This window comes from Coregonus clupeaformis, chromosome 2 (genome assembly GCF_020615455.1).
Source record: "Coregonus clupeaformis isolate EN_2021a chromosome 2, ASM2061545v1, whole genome shotgun sequence".
Taxonomy (NCBI): domain Eukaryota; kingdom Metazoa; phylum Chordata; class Actinopteri; order Salmoniformes; family Salmonidae; genus Coregonus; species Coregonus clupeaformis.
Genome location: NC_059193.1, coordinates 33,258,528 through 33,270,681, shown reverse-complemented (window position 1 = coordinate 33,270,681; position 12,154 = coordinate 33,258,528). Strand labels below are relative to the sequence as shown.

The 12,154-nt window shown below is 45.9% G+C and overlaps 1 pseudogene; it reads right to left on the bottom strand.

The window, feature by feature from the left end:
* Window positions 1–4,874: 4,874 nt before the first annotated feature.
* LOC121535808 overlaps window positions 4,875–12,154 on the bottom strand; it is a 30,505-nt pseudogene continuing 23,225 nt past the window's right edge.

Sequence of the window (12,154 nt, the reverse complement as noted above, 5' to 3'; positions counted from 1 at the left end):
TCTGCGTCCTGCGCTTGATTCATACACCACACCCACCTTCAGCACCCTATGACAATATTATTATACCTTTTAACGAGGAGATTATTTTAACTCATTTGTCATTCTCGTTTAACTCCCGTTTTTATTGTTTTGTCTAGACTTTACCATCTGGCACGTGTCCTCATTCCAGAAACATCCGTCGGCGAGATTGGTTGCCTTCAGTGACCACTGAAATCTTCCCTCCATTATGTCTGTTACCATGACAGCAACAGGAAAGAAGTCATATTTTCTTGGTAAATAAGCATATAATCAAAACATGTCATTAATGAATCTATGGTCCAACCCCAAGTAATATAACCACTGAAATGACTCATTTTCTTCTGTCCTTTCCATCCTCAACAAACCAGATCTCCTTCTGCTTCATTTATATGGGCCATTTGTCATGACATGAGGTCGGCATCTATCTTGGTTCATTAAGTCAGAGACAGACTTCATATTGAGGAGTCTCGCAATTATACTCTGAGGTCAATATCCAAACACATTTCCAATGCATAATTAATGACCAGTTGGGGGATTAGGAGAGGGGCAAGACTCTCGTGGAGGAAACAGCTGTGTGGCGTGCTTAATGTGCAGGTTGCATGTTGGGAAAATATGGGTCAGCCCACGGGGGAGGAGAAAGATGGATAGATATTCCCCAATTATCAATCTTACTGGGAATGATCTTTCACAAATGTGACTGTTTTTACGGGTAGAAGTTAATCTTTTGATATCATGTGAATAATTTAGGGGAAAGGGGGTTATGGTTCAGATATCTGGCGAAATCCTTGAGTTTATTTTAATGAGCAATGGTTATACTGTCTTCCAAAATGAGATCAATTTTACTTTCTTTAGTTATTGTAGTAAATCTGTGATAAATGTGTGTAGGGACAGACATATTTACACTACTACAAATATCACAAATACATAATTGTGTGATTCATATAAACATTTATTGGTTAGTTTGTAAATAGTAAAGTTGTAAATGATATATACATGGTCAGTTTGTTAACCCATTTACACATGATATGTAGTCAATGTGAGAGATCGTCAAAAGTTACAATTCTCATCGTGGCAATGTCATATAACCATCCGAACAAGGACAATGTGTTTCAAATATCAACAGGAGTATTGGATATATTTTTTAATCATATTATTAATAAACTTTGATAGTATTAATATACTGTATTTATATTCATAATACATTTTTTTACATGCAATTGTAAACTTTGTGCCAATGCCATCTTATCAAACTTGCAAGCAAGTTCCCGCACTTAGCGCCAAAAAGCAGAGGACCTGGCTATTTACACAAATATTTTCAATAAATAATTTATTGTATCTATTTTTTATTGATAATAATTTTATAAATTCTTAAAAAGTATTTAGTCAGCCACCAATTGTGCAAGTTCTCCCACTTAAAAAGATGAGAGAGGCCTGTAATTTTCATTATAGGTACACGTCAACTATGACAGACAAATTGAGAGAGAAAAAATCCAGAAAATCACATTGTAGGATTTTTAATTAATTTATTTGCAAATTATGGTGGAAAATAAGTATTTGGTCACCTACAAACAAGCAAGATTTCTGGCTCTCACAGACCTGTAACTTCTTCTTTAAGAGGCTCCTCTGTCCTCCACTCGTTACCTGTATTAATGGCACCTGTTTGATCTTGTTATCAGTATAAAAGACACCTGTCCACAACCTCAAACAGTCACACTCCAAACTCCACTATGGCCAAGACCAAAGAGCTGTCAAAGGACACCAGAAACAAAATTGTAGACCTGCACCAGGCTGGGAAGACTGAATCTGCAATAGGTAAGCAGCTTGGTTTGAAGAAATCAACTGTGGGAGCAATTATTAGGAAATGGAAGACATACAAGACCACTGATAATCTCCCTCGATCTGGGGCTCCACGCAAGATCTCACCCCGTGGGGTCAAAATGATCACAAGAACGGTGAGCAAAAATCCCAGAACCACATGGGGGACCTAGTGAATGACCTGCAGAGAGCTGGGACCAAAGTAACAAAGCCTACCATCAGTAACACACTGCGCCGCCAGGGACTCAAATCCTGCAGTGCCAGACGTGTCCCCCTGCTTAAGCCAGTACATGTCCAGGCCCGTCTGAAGTTTGCTAGAGTGCATTTGGATGATCCAGAAGAGGATTGGGAGAATGTCATATGGTCAGATGAAACCAAAATATAACTTTTTGGTAAAAACTCAACTTGTCGTGTTTGGAGGACAAAGAATGCTGAGTTGCATCCAAAGAACACCATACCTATTGTGAAGCATGGGGGTGGAAACATCATGCTTTGGGGCTGTTTTTCTGCAAAGGACCAGGACGACTGATCCGTGTAAAGGAAAGAATGAATGGGGCCATGTATCGTAAGATTTTGAGTGAAAACCTCCATCCATCAGCAAGGGCATTGAAGATGAAACGTGGCTGGGTCTTTCAGCATGACAATGATCCCAAACACACCGCCCGGGCAACGAAGGAGTGGCTTCGTAAGAAGCATTTCAAGGTCCTGGAGTGGCCTAGCCAGTCTCCAGATCTCAACCCCATAGAAAATCTTTGGAGGGAGTTGAAAGTCTGTGTTGCCCAGCGACAGCCCCAAAACATCATTGCTCTAGAGGAGATCTGCATGGAGGAATAGGCCAAAATACCAGCAACATTGTGTGAAAACCTTGTGAAGACTTACAGAAAACGTTTGACCTGTGTCATTGCCAACAAAGGGTATATAACAAAGTATTGAGAAACTTTTGTTATTGACCAAATACTTATTTTCCACCATCATTTGCAAATAAATTCATTAAAAATCCTACAATGTGATTTTCTGGATTTTTTTTTCTCATTTTGTCTGTCATAGTTGACGTGTACTTATGATGAAAATTACAGGCCTCTCTCATCTTTTTAAGTTGGAGAACTTGCACAATTTGTGGCTGACTATATACTTTTTTTCCCCACTGTATGTTCTTATTGTCAATAATTTCATATATCATGAATTACACCTGTGATGCTTTTCCGCTTTTCCTAGTGCCAACCATGGATTATTGGACGATATGATTTTTCTAGTGCCAATAATGATAGTTAATAATATATAGATTCATATAAATACAGTGGGGAGAACAAGTATTTGATACACTGCCGATTTTGCAGGTTTTCCTACTTACAAAGCATGTAGAGGTCTGTAATTTTTATCATAGGTACACTTCAACTGTGAGAGACGGAATCTAAAACAAAAATTGAAAAAATCACATTGTATGATTTTTAAGTAATTAATTTGCATTTTATTGCATGACATAAGTATTTGATACATCAGAAACGCAGAACATAATATTTGGTACAGAAACCTTTGTTTGCAAAAACAGAGATCATATGTTTCCTGTAGGTCTTGACCAGGTTTGCACACACTGCAGCAGGGATTTTGGCCCACTCCTCCATACAGACCTTCTCCAGATCCTTCAGGTTTCGGGGCTGTCTCTGGGCAATACGGACTTTCAGCTCCCTCCAAAGATTTTCTATTGGGTTCAGGTCTGGAGACTGGCTAGGCCACTCCAGGACCTTGAGATGCTTCTTACGGAGCCACTCCTTAGTTGCCCTGGCTGTGTGTTTCGGGTCGTTGTCATGCTGGAAGACCCAGCCATGACCCTTCTTCTATGCTCTTACTGAGGGAAGGAGGTTGTTGGCCAAGATCTCGCGATACATGGCCCCATCCATCCTCCCCTCAATACGGTGCAGTCGTCCTGTCCCCTTTGCAGAAAAATCATCCCCAAAGAATTATGTTTCCACCTCCATGCTTCATGGTTGGGATGGTGATCTTGGGGTTGTACTCATCCTTCTTCTTCCTCCAAACACGGCGAGTGGAGTTTAGACCAAAAAGCTCTATTTTTGTCTCATCAGACCACATGACCTTCTCCCATTCCTCCTCTGGATCATCCAGATGGTCATTGGCAAACTTCAGACGGGCCTGGACATGCGCTGGGTTGAGCAGGGGGACCTTGCGTGCGCTACAGAATTTTAATCCATGACGGCGTAGTGTGTTACTAATGGTTTTCTTTGAGACTGTGGTCCCAGCTCTCTTCAGGTCATTGATCAGGTCCTGCCGTGTAGTTCTGGGCTGATCCCTCACCTTCCTCATGATAATTGATGCCCCACGAGGTGAGATCTTGCATGGAGCCCCAGACCGAGGTTGATTGACCGTCATCTTGAACTTCTTCCATTTTTTCCAATTTTCTAATAATTGCGCCAACAGTTGTTGCCTTCTCACCAAGCTGCTTGCCTATTGTCCTGTAGCCCATCCCAGCCTTGTGCAGGTCTACAATTGTATCCCTGATGTCCTTACACAGCTCTCTGGTCTTGGCCATTGTGGAGAGTTTGGAGTCTGTTTGATTGAGTGTGTGGACACGTGTCCTTTATACAGGTAACGAGTCAAACAGGTGCAGTTAATACAGGTAATGAGTGGAGAACAGGAGGGCTTCTTAAAGAAAAACTAACAGGTCTGTGAGAGCCGGAATTCTTACTGGTTGGTAGGTGATCAAATACTTATGTCATGCAATAAAATGCAAATGAATTACTTAAAAATCATACAATGTGATTTTCTGGATTATTGTTTTAGATTCCGTCTCTCACAGTTGAAGTGTACCTATGGTAAATATTACAGACCTCTACATGCTTTGTAAGTAGGAAAACCTGCAAAATATGCAGTGTATCAAATACTTGTTCTCCCCACTGTACATAAACAACTTGAATTAAGAAGAATGGATCTAAATACGAGATCACAGGGCAAAGATGGAAATTAGTAGAAAATGTGGTCTACAAGCTCAGCTGGCTGTGCCCAAAATCCTTAAATTCCATCCCTGATCACAAGTACACGGACCAATAGATGACGTTGAAGAAGAGGAAGGAGAAGGGGAAGAGGGCTCGGGCGTAGAGGTCGACCCCCTTGGCGGCTGAGGGGATGACGGGCTTGGGCGGTGGCGGTTTCTTGGCCTTGGCCTGGCTTTTGCTGAGGCCGTGAGGGAAGGTGATGGGCTTCCCATAGCAGTCAAAGTTGGAGAGCTCAAAGTCCCGCGGCAGTGAGCCAACAATGCTGAAGTCGTTGCTGTGCAGGTCTGACTTGGAGGTACACACCTTTTTGCACTGGGTCTCTCCCACCTGGAAAAGGGAAAGGTGGTGAATGAGTGGCGCAGTGGTCTAAGGCACTGCATCGCAGTGCTAACTGTGCCACTAGAGATCCTGGTTCGAATCCAGGCTCTGTCGCAGCCGGCCGCGACCGGGAGACTCATGGGCGGCGCACAATTGGCCCAGCGTCGTCCAGGGTAGGGGAGGGAATGGCCGGCAGGGATGTAGCTCAGTTGATAGAGCATGGCGTTTGCAACGCCAGGGTTGTGGGTTCGTTTCCCACGGGGGGCCAGTATAAAAAATAAAAAAAAGTATATATATATATATATGTATTCACTAACTGTAAGTCGCTCTGGATAAGAGCGTCTGCTAAATGACGTAAATGTAAATGTAAATGTGAATAAAACATGGTTAAAGTATCCACCCCACAATCATTGGAGGAGCACAGGGTCAGCCAAAGAGCAGGTCCCCTCGAGCAGGTAAGGGGTTAAGTGCTGTGCTCAAGTGCACAATGGCAGTGGGTGGTGAGGTGGTGATGGGAGCAATTGAAAACATTGCATTAGTCCCACTACTCCAAACATTCCCGTCCAGTCACTCTCCAGCTCTCTGACTTTCTCTCAGTTAATGGCATCATACATCTCGGCAGCCAATGCAAAAGGAGTCAGCTAGAGCTCCAATCACATCCCATTCCTTCTCCCTTGCCACAGATGGCAGCTACCGCCAACGCTGAGCCATAGCGGCCAGAGCCAGAGAGACGTCGACAGTAATGTTAAGCCGACCCGAGAGGAGCCTGACTCTACGAGGGAAAACTCAACAAACGCCCTGTTCTGTTTCTGTCATACCCAGTGACTCAGAGTCTCACATTTAAGGAGTCGTGGAAGCGCTGGAGGAACACAAATGGGTGCCACAGATCACCTGGCCCTTATTACTAGGGGAAAAGGGAGACGATGGAAGAGTTGAGGACTTGTCTGGCTCGACTTTGGAAAGGAATGGTGATAATGCTTACCATACCCTTTGTACGTCTCAAAGCCTGTCCTCCGACCACCTCCAATTGAAGAATGCCTTAATTCGTGTGACATTCTGACATGAGCTGATTTATGACTGTGCTTTGCCAACCCTGTCAGGACCTTTTGGTGTGGTTTCGGTCAGATCTGTTCTGTTCTTTGATATGGTTCTAGTGTGGTTGGAGGGTAGGATGGAGACATATGGAGATGATCACTCTTGCACGTCCATATATACAGTGCCTTTGGAAAGTCTTCAGACCCCTTTACTTTTTCCACATTATGTTACGTTACAGCCTTATTCTAAAATAGATTAATATTGTTTTTTCCCTCATCAATCTACACACAATACCCCATAATGACAAAGCAAAAACAGGTCTAGAATTTTTTGCTAATTGCTAAAAAACTGAAATAGTACATTTACATAAGTATTCAGACCCTTTAGTCAGTACTTTGTTGAAGAACCTTTGGCAGCGATTACAGCCTCGAGTCTTCTTGGGTATGACGCTACAAGCTTGGCACACCTGTATTTGGGGTGTTTCTCCCATTCTTCTCTGCAGATCCTCTTAAGCTCTGTCAGGTTGGATGGGGAGCGTGGCTGCACCGCTATTTTCAGGTCTCTCCAGAGATGTTCGATCAGGTTCAAGTCCAGGCTCTAGCTGGGCTACTCTTGGATATTCAGAGACTTGTCCCGAAGCCACTCCTGCATTGTCTTGGCCGTGTGCTTAGGGTCGTTGTTCTGTTGGAAGGTGAACCTTCGCCCCAGTCTGAGGTCCTGAGAGCTCTGGTGCAGGTTTTCATCAACGATCTCTCTGTACTTTGCTCTGTTCATCTTTCCCTCGATCCTTGACTAGTCTCCCAGTCCCTGCTGCTGAAAAAAAAAATCTGCCACCACCATGCTTCACCGTAGGGATGGTGCCAGGTTTCCTCCAGACGTGACGCTTGGCATTCAGGCCAAAGAGTTCAATCTTGGTTTCATCAGACCAGAGAATCTTGTTTCTAATAGTCTGAGAGTCTTCAGGTGCCTTTTGGCAAACTCCAAGCGGGCTGTCATGTGCTTTTTACTGAGGAGTGGCTTCCGTCTGGCCACTCTACAATAAAGGCCTGATTAGTGGAGTGCTGCAGAGATGGTTGTCCTTCTGGATGGTTCTCCCATCTCCACAAAGGAACTCTAGAGCTCTGTCAGAGTGACCATCGGGTTGTTGGTCACCTCCCTGACCAAAGCCCTTCTCCCCCGATTGCTCAGTTTGGCTGGGCGGCCAGCTTTAGGAAGAGTCTTGGTGGTTCCAAACTTCTTCCATTTAAGAATGATGCAGGCCACTGTGTTCTTGGGGACCTTCAATGCTGCAGAAATGTTTTGGTACCCTTCCCTAGATCTGTGCCTTGACACAATCCTGTCTCGGTGCTCTACGGACAATTCCTTCGACCTCATGGCTTGGTTTTTACTCTGACATGACCTGTCAACTGTGGGACCTTATATAGAAAGGTGTGTGCCTTTCCAAATCATGTCCAATCAATTGAACTTACCACAGGTGGACTCCAATCAAGTTGTAGAAACATCTCAAGGATGATCAATGGAAACAGGATGCACCTGTGCTCAATATCGAGTCTCATAGCAAAGGGTCTGAATACTTATGTAAAGAAGGTATTTCTGTTTATACTTTTTTATACATTTGATAAAATTTCTATAAACCTGTTTTTGCTTTTTCATTATGGGGTATTGTGTGTAGATTGCTGAGGATTTGTTTTTATTCAATCCATTTAAGAATAAGGCTGTAACGTAACAAAATGTGGAAAAAGTCAAGGGGTCTGAATACTTTCCGAAGGCACTGTATATACTGTATCTATCTCGGCATATACAAAGGGTGCAATTTTGACAGTGCAGTGGTGTTGTGCAGTGGTGTTGTCAAACTAGACCACATTACTTCAATACTAACTGGCAGTTTCTTTCAGTATGAGATGAGAATGCAACTGATACACAATTACCTCATGCATTGCAGAATGTCCCTAATGTTGTTGTTTTGGAGCTGTAACTGGATTTTTGAAGTATTTTCTAGTTTTTTCTTTGTTGAATCAACATGCTGCTACAATAGATTGCTACAACAGAATCAGTGGGAAGTAGCTTCTGAAAACCCACATTTCGATCTTTCTCATCGGCTTCCCTCAAGGGCTACAGGGCAAATTAGATACTAATCATACAGTTGCTACTTTTTCACTCTAACCATTAAGCTCATTAAATTGGCGTTCATTTGATTTACTGTCACGCCCTGACTCTGAGGACTTGTATTTGTTGAGCCAGGGTGTGTATTTTCCGTGTTGTGTGTTGCTATGTTGATTTCTATGTTTTAGATCTAGCATGTGCAGATCTATGTTGGCCGGGGTGGTTCCCAATCAGAGGCAGCTGTAGCTCATTGTCTCTGATTGGGGACCATACTTAGGTAGCCTTTTGGCACCAGTCAGTTGTGGGATCTTGTTCCGTGTAAGGTATGTTGTTTGTATGCTACCTTGGACTTCACGTTTCGTTTGTTGTTTTGTCGTGTGTTTAGCCGTAAATAAATATGAATGCATATCACGCTGTGCCTTGGTCCTTCTCGTCCGTAAACGATCGTGACAGAAGATCCCACCAATCCTGGATCAAGCAGCGTGACGAGGAGAGAGGATGGACTTGGGAGGAGATGAGCGAGAGTCTGGCAAGAGGGATGGAGGTCATGATCACGGGGGAGAGACAATCCCCAAAAAAATTTAGGGGGGGGCTCACGCTGTGGACGACGAGGCAGCAGGAGGCCGCGATAGAGCGGTTCCGCTGTTTAGCAGAGGAGGCCACCATATTAGGGGGGTCATTTGGTCAGAGGGAGCAGAAGGAAAGTGTAGAGGCACGGCGAGAGGAGCTGGTTAGGCAGCAGAAGGAGCGGGGGTTAATGAAGGAACCCAGTCCCGCTCCTCGCACCAATCAAGTGGTGCGTGTCGCCAGTCCGGTCCGGCCCGTTCCTGCTTCCCGCACTAAGCCAGTGGTGTGTGTTCCCAGTACGGTTCGGTCCGTTCCTGCTCCTCGCATCAAGCCAGTGGTGCGCGTCGCCAGCCCGGTCCGGCCTGTTCCTGTCCCTTGCACCAAGTCAGTGGTGCGCGTCGCCAGCCCGGTCCGACCTGTTCCTGTCCCTCACACCAAGTCAGTGGTGCGCGTCGCCAGCCCGGCCCGGCCTGTTCCTGTCCCTCGCACCAAGGCAGTGGTGCGCGTCGCCAGCCCGGTCCGACCTGTGCCTGTCCCTCGCACCAAGCCAGTGGTGCGCGTCGCCAGCCCGGTCCGACCTGTGCCTGTCCCTCGCACCAAGCCAGTGGTGCGCGTCGCCAGCCCGGCCCGGCCCGTTCCTGCTCCCCGCACCAGGCCAATGGTGCGCTTGCCAGTCTGGTACGGCCCGTTCCTGCTCCCCGCACCAAGCCAGTGGTGCGCGTCGTCAGCCCAGTCCGGCCCGTTCCTGCTCCCCGCACCAAGCCAGGGGTGCGCGTCATCAGCCAGGTTCGGCCCGTTCCTACTCCCCGCACCAAACCAGTGGTGCGTGTGTCCAGTCCGGCACGGCGCGTGCCGGTTCCACCGGTGCCTGGTCCGGCACCGGTCAGCTGCTCCACTCCGGAGCCAGAGCAATCCGCTCCACCGGGGTCCAGTCCAGCTCTGGTCAGCGGCTCCACTCCGGAGCCAGAGCAGTCCGCTCCACCGGTGCCTGATCCAGCTCCGGTCAGCGGCTCCACTCCGGAGCCAGAGCAGTTCGATCCACCGTCGTCAGGTCCAGCTCAAGTCAGCGGTTCCAGACCAGACCAGGGGCGCAACAGGGAGGTGGATAATAGGTGGTGGTCACGCCCGGAGCCGGGGGGGGACTCTGAGGACTTGTATTTGTTGAGTCAGGGTGTGTATTTTCCGTGTTGTGTGTTGCTATGTTGATTTCTATGTTTTAGATCTAGCATGTGCAGCTCCATGTTGGCCGGGGTGGTTCCCAATCAGAGGCAGCTGTAGCTCGTTGTCTCTGATTGGGGACCATACTTACGCAGCCTTTTGGCACCTGTTAGTTGTGGGATCTTGTTCCGTGTAAGGTATGTTGGTTGTATGCTACCTTGGACTTCACGTTTCGTTTGTTGTTTTGTCGTGTGTTTAGCCGTAAATAAATATGAATGCATATCACGCTGCGCCTTGGTCCTTCTCGTCCGTAAACAATTGTGACATTTACGTTTGATGAGAACATAATTGACTAGTGTTATCTTCTCGAAAATCTCAGCACAATACTCTGCACAAGTCTTGACTAACATACATTACGATGTAAATTAATTTCTATGAAGTGTATGATTGAAAATAACATTTCACAAGCTAAATCTGTACCTGTGTCAATCTTTTTCCGTGCCAGGCCAGAGAGCAGAAGATGTTAGCATTTATGAATGATTGGATCGTCCTACCTATTTATCTATTGGTATCTCTAACTTCACTCTCATCATGCCTAAGGATATGTCCAAGGTTAACCATTCCTCATTCAACTGTGAGAGAAGTGGTTAGGGAAAACTTCATCTTGACCGTAGATCTGTGTCTGGGGGCAACTTATTTCTAATCACAGTAACTGAACACACGTACACACAAACCTTCCCCCATTCATCAGAAACACGCCAATCCCATCCCCTCCCCACCTTTCCCTCACCCACCACACACAACCACCCCTCACCCACCTGCAGCGTGCTGACATGACAGGGCATCCCGCTGGTATCGTTGACCGTGTTGTTCTTGCCTGCCGCCTTCTCCTTCCCCTCTGCCTTTGCCTTGGACGCCATCTTGGCCATCTCTGCGCTTAGGGCTGTTGAGCTTCACCTGTACCACGGCGTACTCCACCAACGACGCGAAGCCGAACAGCAGACATTCGATGAGCCAGATGTCGATGGCCTTCGCATAGGACACCTTGGGCAGCTCCGAGGCCAGGGACGTGCACTCAGAAGACAGGGAGAGCACTGAGAGGATCCCTGGTAGGTTAACAGGGAGGGAGTGAAGAGGTGACCTTGTCAATTAAACATCCAAGGAAGGAGAGCAGAACTTAGTGTTGGGGATACTTCTAGAGGTGTCTTAGGATCTTAAATTAGCATTTGACCCCTGGACTCTCTAATGCTCAACATAAAATGCACAGCAGACAAGGTGATTCAACTTCAGACCCTGAGGGTCGCAGTATTTGATAGTTTTCATCCCTGCCTTTAAAATCAGAGGTCTAGTCTTTGATCTAAACCAGGTGAGTGGTAAATAGCAGGGAGAAGACACAGCAGCCCTCGACAGTTGGAATTGAATACCCCTGGTGTACAGTACAGATTAATGGATATATGAATCACCTAGACTAGCAAGTGGTAACGAAACACTCACATTCAATCCCATGATTTACAGTCCAAAGAGCCCAATTATACACCCATGAACCTACCTTTACCTCTCTATCTTTCTCATTCTAGTGATGAAGCGGGTTCAAATAGCCACCGATAATAGAGGTCTATTTTTTATTTGATTGTTTTCTCTCCGATTGGACAATTAATCTAGGTGGTTGTATGCCTACAAATCTTTATATAAAAGCAGAGTCCTTATTTCGGATGATTATCTAACCCCATCCGAGTTCGCTGAGCTCCGAAATCCTTTTCATCACAGCATGTAAACTGGCCTATTTTACATAACACAGGGAAGGTGTTGGCTCTGTTGAAACAGCATAATACTTTGTTTGCTGATGCTTGGCCCCCGATGGGGCACTTTATTGTGGGAACAAAATGAGTCTGAAACCGACACACATAGTAGGAAGCATATATGGAAGTATTCCACACATTTAATAACATGTACGCTAACATACACACACACACAGAGAGATGAATGAACGACATATGTCAATGGTCACACGCGGGAGATGACTGACCTGTGCTGATCCCATTTACTGAGGTGTCATGAGGTGGCCCTCCAGAGGGATGGGATGAAATTGACAAACAGCTGGAGGTGGATGGTCCTCTTATTCACAGAGCTCT